General features: G+C 27.5%; 1 non-coding gene across 1 annotated transcript; it reads right to left on the minus strand.

Moving 5' to 3' along the window:
- Positions 1-2,804: 2,804 nt before the first annotated feature.
- Trnan-guu lies at positions 2,805-2,878 on the minus strand. Its single transcript has one exon. It is a non-coding gene; the product is annotated as a tRNA-Asn (tRNA).
- Between the last annotated feature and the right edge of the window lie 7,285 nt (positions 2,879-10,163).

The raw sequence follows: 10,163 nt of genomic DNA on the forward strand, positions 1-10,163 counted from the left end.
TTATTTTTGGTATTCGCGCAAAAAAGTAAGCCCATTTATAGTCTTATTATTTTAGTGCTACATCCATTAGTGAGCCTTGACTTACTCCAAAGTTTTCGCCAACTTCTCTCTTTACTGGCACAGTGTTATTTTTCAGGTTGAAGTCTTGTGCTTCTTTATCAACGTGGTTTATCCATCGACACTTGGGTCGGCATCTTTTTCTACTTTCGTATTCCCTTGTAATCGTTAACTTTTTCAGCGTGGTCAATTCGCATTATGTGGCTTTCACATTGGAGTATCGATACTTTTATATAGTCTACACTCAATGGCATTGGCTTCACCGTGAAGACTTATCAGTAGACAGTTCTATCTTTATTTCCAAGTTCAAGATATCTAGAGTTCAAGTAGTTGCTTGGTAGCTATAGATCTATTCCTGACGCTGAATGCTGCCACAATTCCATAAAATATTTACATTCCTTCTAAACTCATTTCTATATTTGCAGCAACTTTTAATTCACAAAATGTATACACGAATCAATACCTAATCATTCGATTTAAAAACAGAAAATTTTTTCAGGAAATCAAATTGATGCACTGGCTTTTTAAAGTTGAAGGGGTACGATTATGGTGCAACTACTCTCGGCTGTCCCCAAACAAAAAATTGGTCTTGTAAATACCAGTAAATCTGGAAGCCGTACCTACACAAAAGAAATACCAATGAATAAAAACAATAAAAATGATTCACATATTTAGGTAAAAACAATTTTAATTTACAGTTAAATTTAATTGTTATTTTTATATGTTTGATGTGTATCAAATATAAATTAATTATTTTATTATATAAGTAGAGAAATTATATTGGTAGAGAAGTATAATCATAATCATTTAATCGATACAATAATAATAATAATACTTTTAAATTGTTTTTGAAACTCTAAAAATGGCCAAAATTATAAAAATCCGGTTTTATTTTTATTTTATTTCTTTTATTTATTTATTTTTTATTTTTTTTTGTTATATAAAAGTATATTATTGTTGTATATGTTGTGAGGATTTTATTAGTTGTCTGTGTGTCCCTTTGTCGGATGCATTTTGATGCCACAGCAACAACACATAGCCCAAAAAATATACTATACATTATATTCGAGAATTGAAAATACAACATCAGCAAATCGATCCAGATTCTTTTTATTGTATATTCTTATTTATAGGAAATTAGTAAGGATAGTATTGAGGTTTATTTTTATTTCAAGCAAACGTTTCATTTTAGATACATCGTGGCCGGCGCTTCAAATAGTCTATGATAATAGACTTTATTCCACTAAGAATAAATCGGTTGGATAAAAGTTTCTAATGATTATTCATGATATGTAGATAACAAAACACAAAATTATTTTTTAGAAAGAATAAAGATTAATATTATTTTTTTAAAAATAGTGTCATTAAGATTTTAACAGAACTGAACGGAATGAAGCTGATTATTTTATCACAACTGCTATAACTTCAATACACAAAAATGATTATATGACAAGTCGTGATATCATTTAAGACGTCATGATACTCTGCACTGTTTTCGAAATGAATTTGAATTGGTTTGCAAATGCAAAATAAAAATAGTGTTTTTATTTTTATTTTTAAATAATTCATTTTTGGTGTAAATCAGATGATAATGTAACGTATAAACCTATTTTTCAAATTTAGGACAAAAGCCTATTATTTGCATATTCTTCTCTTTACACAAGAAACCCTTAAACTATTTTTGACTCAACTAATTTAAGTCCGGTGCGACGCTTAAGGTCCACACGAGTAACTTCCCAGCATAATAATAAGTTATAAAAAATTTAAAAAAAAGTAAAATTCGACCGAATGTTATGAAATTATTTTCAGATCTTATTGCCGATTATACACTTCGATTGGCAGGGATCAAGTGTAGTCTGTAATTGTAGGTCACATAGACGTTTGTAAAAATAATTCGATACAATACGAGAATGGATTTAGGAAAAATTGACCCGGAAAAATGTATGTAATACTGGCTCATTTTTGAATGCAAGGGTGAAAAACTTCAGAACCTAACCAACTTCTCTATAGTCGACAAACTCAATCCAGGTAACGAGTAATTACAACAATACTCTGGGGCTATAAAATTTTTGGTCTATTTTTGCCAGGTCTAGTCATATAGTGATGTGACAACATATATATGAATTCAAATATTAAGACACCTAATTTTTTAAGTGTAACAATAAAGAAATGAAATGTAAAACCGTCCCTGCACACAAGCACTTTAATTCATATCGACAGCAAAAAGTAATCTGAAAGAGCTGTCTAATAAAAACAAAGACAATAAATAGCTATCTATATGAAACGACAAATCAATGTTATTCGATTTACTTATAACGACGATTATATATACCTGCAAATAACTACTTTTTCTAAACAGTGTGTCAAGTCATTAGTGCCGAATTGATTGTAGTCTAATTGTGGATTACATTTTTGTGGAGGCCATAACAGAAATGGAAACGATAATACGTTTTATTGCAATCTTATATACAGGTCTTTATATAAATGATGGATGCAAGTTTTTATGCAAGTGAATTCGTATCGTTTTTTTTCTTGCACTATAAACAATCTTATTGGTGAAATTTTTATAATATACTTGATTGAAGTATTTTGTTGAAACAATTTAACATTTTAAAAATAATTTTGGTTTAATTATCATGGAAAAATGATTAATTAAAATTTTCAACACATTTTTGTGCATTGGACAATGCAGTATAATTATAAGTAAGAATTTGTTATTTAACAAAACAAATTTTGTTGAAAAACATCGCCCCCGGGTGGGCTCGAACCACCAACCTTTCGGTTAACAGCCGAACGCGCTAGCCGATTGCGCCACGGAGGCCATATGCATCGAAGGAAATTTAGGATTCAGAAATAACTGCTGCCAACTTCATCTTAATTTTTAATCTATTTTTATGATAGTTGTACTTATGATGAATAATATACCATAAATTATTTTATATATATAACATTGAAATATTTTATATTTAGCTTATTTACTATTTTTGGGATGGCTAAATTTCTTAGTCCGCCATTAGTTATGCTTATAAATATGAAGTGAATGTAATAAATATAAAATAAATTTTAAAAAAACTTCAATTTGAAAATTTTTAAATGGAATAAAATAAATTCAAGTTGTTCGACTAAAGACAATTGTTGTTGTATATCGAACTAGATTGCAACCGAACAAACATCCAATGTAGAAAATAGATACATGTATAAATATTATTAGATCAATAGAACAATCACTATTGTCTATTGACAATAATTGTCGAGTCATTCAGATTCAACTAACTATTACAACAAAAAACAACAAAAATTTTTGTATATAAGAAAAAAGTTGTCTAGGTACATCCTCCGTAAATTTTGTAAAAAATTACAACCATACTTAATTGGGTGTTACATGATATTTAAATTAAATATTTAGACCACTAGCTTGGAAATGCGACGCTTCAAAGTTTTCTATTTTCAGTTCAAAAAAGTGCTTTTTTCCCGATATTCTCTCGAAATTTCTGAATAACTTCTATTCCAATTAATATTTAAAAAAAAAATCTTTCGAGGGGTTAATTTTAAAAAATAATTCTATCCGTTTTCACACTTTAAAAAAAAAATTATTGCTTAACATGATTGATTACAAACGATTTTCGGATTCGGCAGAAAAAAATATGCCAAAAAACATAGGTCTTAGTGGAACTCAATCGGCCACAAAAATCGTCTCAGCGACCGGAGTAGTAGACAACTGACGTTTTTTAGAGATTAAGCCTGTTTATAACTGCCATATTGACTGTACGGCGTCCTTTTAGTAATATTTAGAATATGACCACAGACCATTTCATTTAACAAATTCAAGAAATTTTTTAAAATTATTAATTTTCAGTAAATCTAATACTTTCATTAAAAATATTCAAGTTTTGTTGACTGTGATTATTAAAACGTACTAAAATAATTAAAAAGTACAAAATAAAAACTTTTGTACATAAAATGGAACCGAATTTAAAAAAATTCTAAAAAATTATTTTTAAATGAATACTTGGCATCAATATTTTTCTTGTGAGTAGTTACGTTTTTGAATATACACCAACCATGTCCTCAACTAGAAATTGATTCATTTTTGTCGACTTCAATTCTTAATTGTCTACATGAAAAATATTCCATTCTTTGTATTCCTATGAAAATTATTTATTAAATTTTTGTGCATTTTTTGAAGCAGTTTCTATTATTATTTCATTATGTATCTTATTTCACTATTTGCTATGTATAAAATAATAAAACTTTTAATATTATGTTTGCAATAAAATACTTGGATTTCTTAAACGAAAATTATCGACATTAGTCAAACGGACGGTTGACCATCACAACCTTCCCATATAATATTAAATAAACATTTGTTTTCTCTTAAAAAGATATATAAAGTTAGTTTTGTTTAGTAACTGAATGTATAATTCAATTGAAACGTCTTCCAGTGATATCTGCGACCACCTTCTTACAGTCCTTCTGTTTCTTTCAATATATAAATTATGTAAAAGATTGTTAGTTGTTACATATATATTTTACTTTTATATCATTGGAACAGTTCCGTGTTTAAATAGAACAGTTTAAAAAAAATTTGAAATGAAAATCCTCCGTATACAGTATAGAATATCATAATAAATACATGTATATTGTGGTTTAGCAGTTTGAATTGATTATATTCCTCAATCGCATCTATATTGACTTTAAACCTCTACAATATTTGCTCGCTAAAATCAATTTGGTACATAATTTTATTTTTAATTTTCGAATATTAAACATTTAGACTTTAATCATTATTGATGGCACCTCACAGGCACTGTATTGTATTACGTAAGCAATATATTAGTTCATTTTTAAAATGTATATAAAATACACATGCAACCAATATTTCCCAATGATAAGTACTTTATTTTCATCATTAAGCCCTCCTATTATGAATGGAATAGCATTTCATTCAAATAATTATCTCGATGGGATATCCAGTAAGCTTAGACCATTAAAACATAGACTGACCATCGCCTATCTTTCCGTAGAGTGAGAGGTGTGTCAACATCTGAGGTAATTGCTTGGATTAGCTAGGGACATTTATCCAAAAATATACATTGGAAATGGGAACATTTATTAAAAAAAACATACATTGAATGTCTTATTTCCATATCACAAAATGTTTGACATAAAACATCGTGACTTCACTGAATTTTTCGCTTTTTGACTTAAAAAAATACTGATCACGTATCAATAAACATTTTTTCTTACGAAACTACAATGGCATGTATGACAATAACACTTTGTTTTAATATTTCAACACCGCTGTCATGATAAAATTGACCCAAGCAATTACCTAAGATGTTGGCAATCTTAAAAAAGTTTGGACGGACAGTCTATGTAACTTAATGGTCCAAGCCAGTAACTCATTCTAAGAATCTAATTTTTACAGTACATTTATAATGATTTGAGCTTCTGTTGGGCTTAAGACCTGTTAAGTTTCTTTAATTGCGTTCTTCACAGCCTTATTTGGCTCTTCATGATCAACAAAACATTTGAATTTGACTTACAACGAATAATAGTCCGAGGGCATTAGTTTTGAATGTTGCGCTTATATTATTTTGATTAATGCAGTTTTTATGGTATAAGTATTGAGGGATATTTCAATACTTTCAATAACATTGTTCGATAAATTCCAAATTTTATGTTTCCTCCAATATAGTAAGACTCAAATATTCTCAATTATATATATATATATATATATATATATATATATATATATAATCGCAATTAATAAATTGGGAATTTATCGATATATATATATATATATATATATATATATATATATATATATATATATATATTTTGCCCTCTATGCTCCTTTTTTTATTCTCAATGAACATTTGAAGAAATTTTCGGTATATCACTAAATTAATAGACATTTTTAGAAATTTTGTACATTGCAGTTGTTAGCACAATAGTTCAATTTTCTTTCAAAGAAGGCAAAAATATCAAAAAATGTTGCGTTGTAAATAATTGGCAATTAGAAGAATACAGGGCGAGTTATATAAAATATATCATAGTATTGCAAAAAAAAAAAAAAAAAAAAAACTATTGGAAATTGTTATCAAAGAAACAATAAAAGTGTATGTAACATGTATGTATTTCCAATTCCTCGATATACGTTGAAGGGTTTAAAAATGTTATGAGAAAAGCAAAATGTTGAACCTAAAAGGTAACCAAATTTTACTTTAAATTTTATAAATATATATAATAGAAACATCTTTTAGTCAAGATTTAATTTAGTCATTTTTTTTTAATTTCATCTCGACGTCGTTTATACTATCGACAAAAGCTGCAAAAAAATACAAAAATACATCAAAATCGATTTACAGTTGAATTTCCAAATATATTTACAATTAATATATTTAACAGTGATTCAAAAGAGGCTGCCACACTGCATTGCTGTATAAACCATTCACAATGACTGTTCGTGGCGAACTATTCACAACAACAAGACAGACTATTAAGTCAAAGTTTATATATATTAAAGTGTCAGCTTTTGTCGGGTCGGTTTCAAAATTAAATTAAATAGCCTATATGCGTTTTATGAAGCACTTTCAATTTTGTATTGATAAAAATAGCGCTCAGATTTAAGAAAACAAATGTTGAATCGTGATATTTCGATAAAAAAAAGAATGAAAATTATCATAGTAAGCTAGAAATGTTTTTTTGGAGAGATTTAATAATTGATATGAGTGGCGTTTTTATTTATTACAAATTTTGGTGGAAGAGTCGGGAAAAAAAAAGATATATATAAAATATATGTCAATAGTTTTATAATGATATTAGGATATAATCATTATTCATGACAATTTATTTTAATACATAAACATCAATAATTGCTTGAGATCAAAGAAACCGGCAATAATTGATAAAATAAACTTAAAAATAGGAATAATTCTTGTACATTGAATAATATTGAACTGAATAAAAAAATCATTACATATATTTTAAATCATTTTTCTGTGTATTTACATTAATGCTATATACTTTTATATACAATCTCTCAAAAACAAGTAATGTGCCTTACTTAGTAACAAATATAAACAAACACATAATAAATAAAATGTATGACTGTAATTCTTTGCTCGACTTTTACTTTTAGTAAGTTAATCTATTCATGAAGAATTTTTAAGTATTCGATTTTGCAAGATTAAATTTCACAATCTATAGATAAAAGATTAACTATCCAAATGGAAAAGCAACATCTGATGATGGTCAACCAGTGAAAGCAATTCAGGCTAGTACTTTTCGATTTTTACTCCAACCCAAACAAGTAGAGGCAGGTGTAATGTGTTTATCGTGCGTGTATTTGTTATTGTACCTGTAGCATCGTATGTAGCTCCCTAACTCTCGGTTTTATATATTTATTCGTATTTTGTTTAAAAGGTGAAAGGTCAAAAATGTCTTTAACTTAAATTAAAACAAGTGACAATTGACTGAGTTTAATGTTGACATACTCTGTATAGACAGTGATGAACGTCAGCATTTATTTTTAATAAATTAGAAAACTTTGTATTATTTTTAATAAATTTTAATAAAAATTTTAAAAAACCAACACAATTATGGTAGCTTTTCGGTTGCTATTTGTTTTGATTTTCGAAAACTTCCAAAATGTTTGAAAGTATTATAAAGAATTTATTTTCTTTTTCGAGAATTTTTCACAAGGCCACTAGCAGAAGCTACCTGGAATTTACCAGTAATTTACTAGTAATAGAAGCTAACTGCCTTTCAAATAAACAAATATTATCAAAATTGACGCATCCGTTTAGGAGCTACCCCGTCACAAACGAATCGATCAGACTTGATTTTGAGCCACGAGTTTTTTTTAATTATTAATTTATGTTATTGGAAATTTCTCTCCACAAGTCCATTTATTATCAAAAATAAATTAACTAAAAAAAGATGGCTTGTGCCTTACTTACAAACAACTGTTATATTAAAGTATTTTAAATTCACATTTCATATTCATTTTTTGTTAAAAAATTTATCAATAAGTTAATTTTTTAATTTTAATTGTATTAAATTTGTAAGATCATTATACATAAAAGTAACCAAAATTTTGTTTACAATACAAATTAATTAATTTATGGACATACAACAATGCACTTACAATTTATTGAATGTCAATTTAACAGTCGAAATCCATAAAAATTATTATTGTTATAAAAAAAATTTAAATAATGCCAAACCGAAAATGAAAAAATTATATTTGCTGACAATAAAATCCATTATAAGTATTGCTCCAAAAATTTATTTATTTTGTACATCTAAAATAGCATAACACTGAAAACAAAAAATTGATATTTTATGATTATATGGTAACAACTTCTTCATACAATTGAATTTTAAATAAATGCACATTTATAATTTTGAATTTTAAAGAAAGGAAATTTTAAAAAGAAAAATTTGGCGAAAGACGATGAAAAATCACAAAAATAAAAAATTAGGTATTCGTTAAAAAAACAGTTTCGTTAAAAAAGAAAGTCAGAAACCATTGTGTAACTTCGATGGTTTATCTTTTATTTAACTGCCCAGTTTTTGCTACGAAAAGATTAACTTACTTGGTAAAATCATTCCCCGATAATCTCTCAGATTTGAAGTTTGTTGTCATACAAACACTCTTAAAAAATTCCAAATTTTACACGGAATTGACCTTAAAAAACATGTTAATTTCTTCAATTCATTCTTTAAAATAATCTGTGTCTGAATGTCAGTTCTCGGATTTCATTTCTTGCGAAACTTACAGAAAAAGGTGCAGTGGTATCCTATGGCAAGCTTTTGTATGTTTTCTACTTCCCAGTATACGGAAGTTTTTGTAATTTATTAACACTACTTTAGATTATTGTCTATGCATACGCAACTGAGTGTGTGCGTTGAAAGGTAATCGAAATTTAAAATTAGGAAAATGACTAGGTCTATTTAAAAGTCAGCCACCCGTGATATAGACATTAATGTAGCATATTTATTTGTAAATAAGACAGTAATATGGCGATTTAAGACTTCTGTAAAACTTTTTTTTACCGAGAATTTCGATAGAAATTTAACGCAGTATTTTCTCAGGCACACCTCGTTAATTGTTCACTAGGTAATCCAGAAGGAATGCTTGTGTATCAAGTTGGATGAAACAGCTCGGGTCATAAATAAACTTTATTTTTAAAACAAATATTTTGATTTCATATTGTTATTAACTAACTCTATACATTTTTAATAAGTAAAGTTATAGAGCAGGCATGGGCAAACGTGACTTCCAGAAGTCACTCGGACTCCTAACGTAACATACGAGTAAGAACGTGACAACCTAACCAGTGACATCCTAAAACATGATTAAGACAGAGAGACATCATTCTTTTTTCTACCTATCTCATTACTATTAGAGAAACTGAGGTAGGTAGAAGCATCGTATACCCGTCTTGCTTTCTCTTCTGTGAGCAATGCGGACTTTGACAAAGAGACGCACAATAAAGTTTATGACACACAATCAAGTTATAACAACGGTGACTTCGACTTAAAATAACTCGCCCATGCCTGTTATAGAGAGGTTGATGATAGTTATTCAGACCTTTACTCATTTAAATACATAAATAAATATTTAACTTATAAATGAAAAAAATGTATTATATTTTTAAATATTGTTTCAATAATATATGTATGATATGCTTGGTATATTCATTCATTCATACCATTCAAGTGCCTTTAGGTGCTAATAAATAATATTCATTTTAAAATATATTAAAACAAATTATTGTTTAAAGAAATATATTTTGGTTTTAGTTGGTAACTGAATGTAACAGACATAGAAACATAAGTACAACAAATTCATATAAGTACATATTTTTTAAATATTTATTCCAGTAAAATGTCACTATTTTTTCTATATTTTCGTCCAAATATTCGTTATAATGTTGAAAAAATCTTTTTGATAGGAGTCTATGATTACTATTTTACCATTTTTGTGTAATAGACGTCTGTCTTATATAAAGAATGAAATGTAAAAAGCAAGTGTCTATGTCGTAAATCGTATTATTTCGTCCTTAGGACAATTTATGAAATTAAACTTAAGTTAT

This window comes from Chrysoperla carnea, chromosome 3 (assembly GCF_905475395.1).
Source record: "Chrysoperla carnea chromosome 3, inChrCarn1.1, whole genome shotgun sequence".
NCBI lineage: Eukaryota > Metazoa > Arthropoda > Insecta > Neuroptera > Chrysopidae > Chrysoperla > Chrysoperla carnea.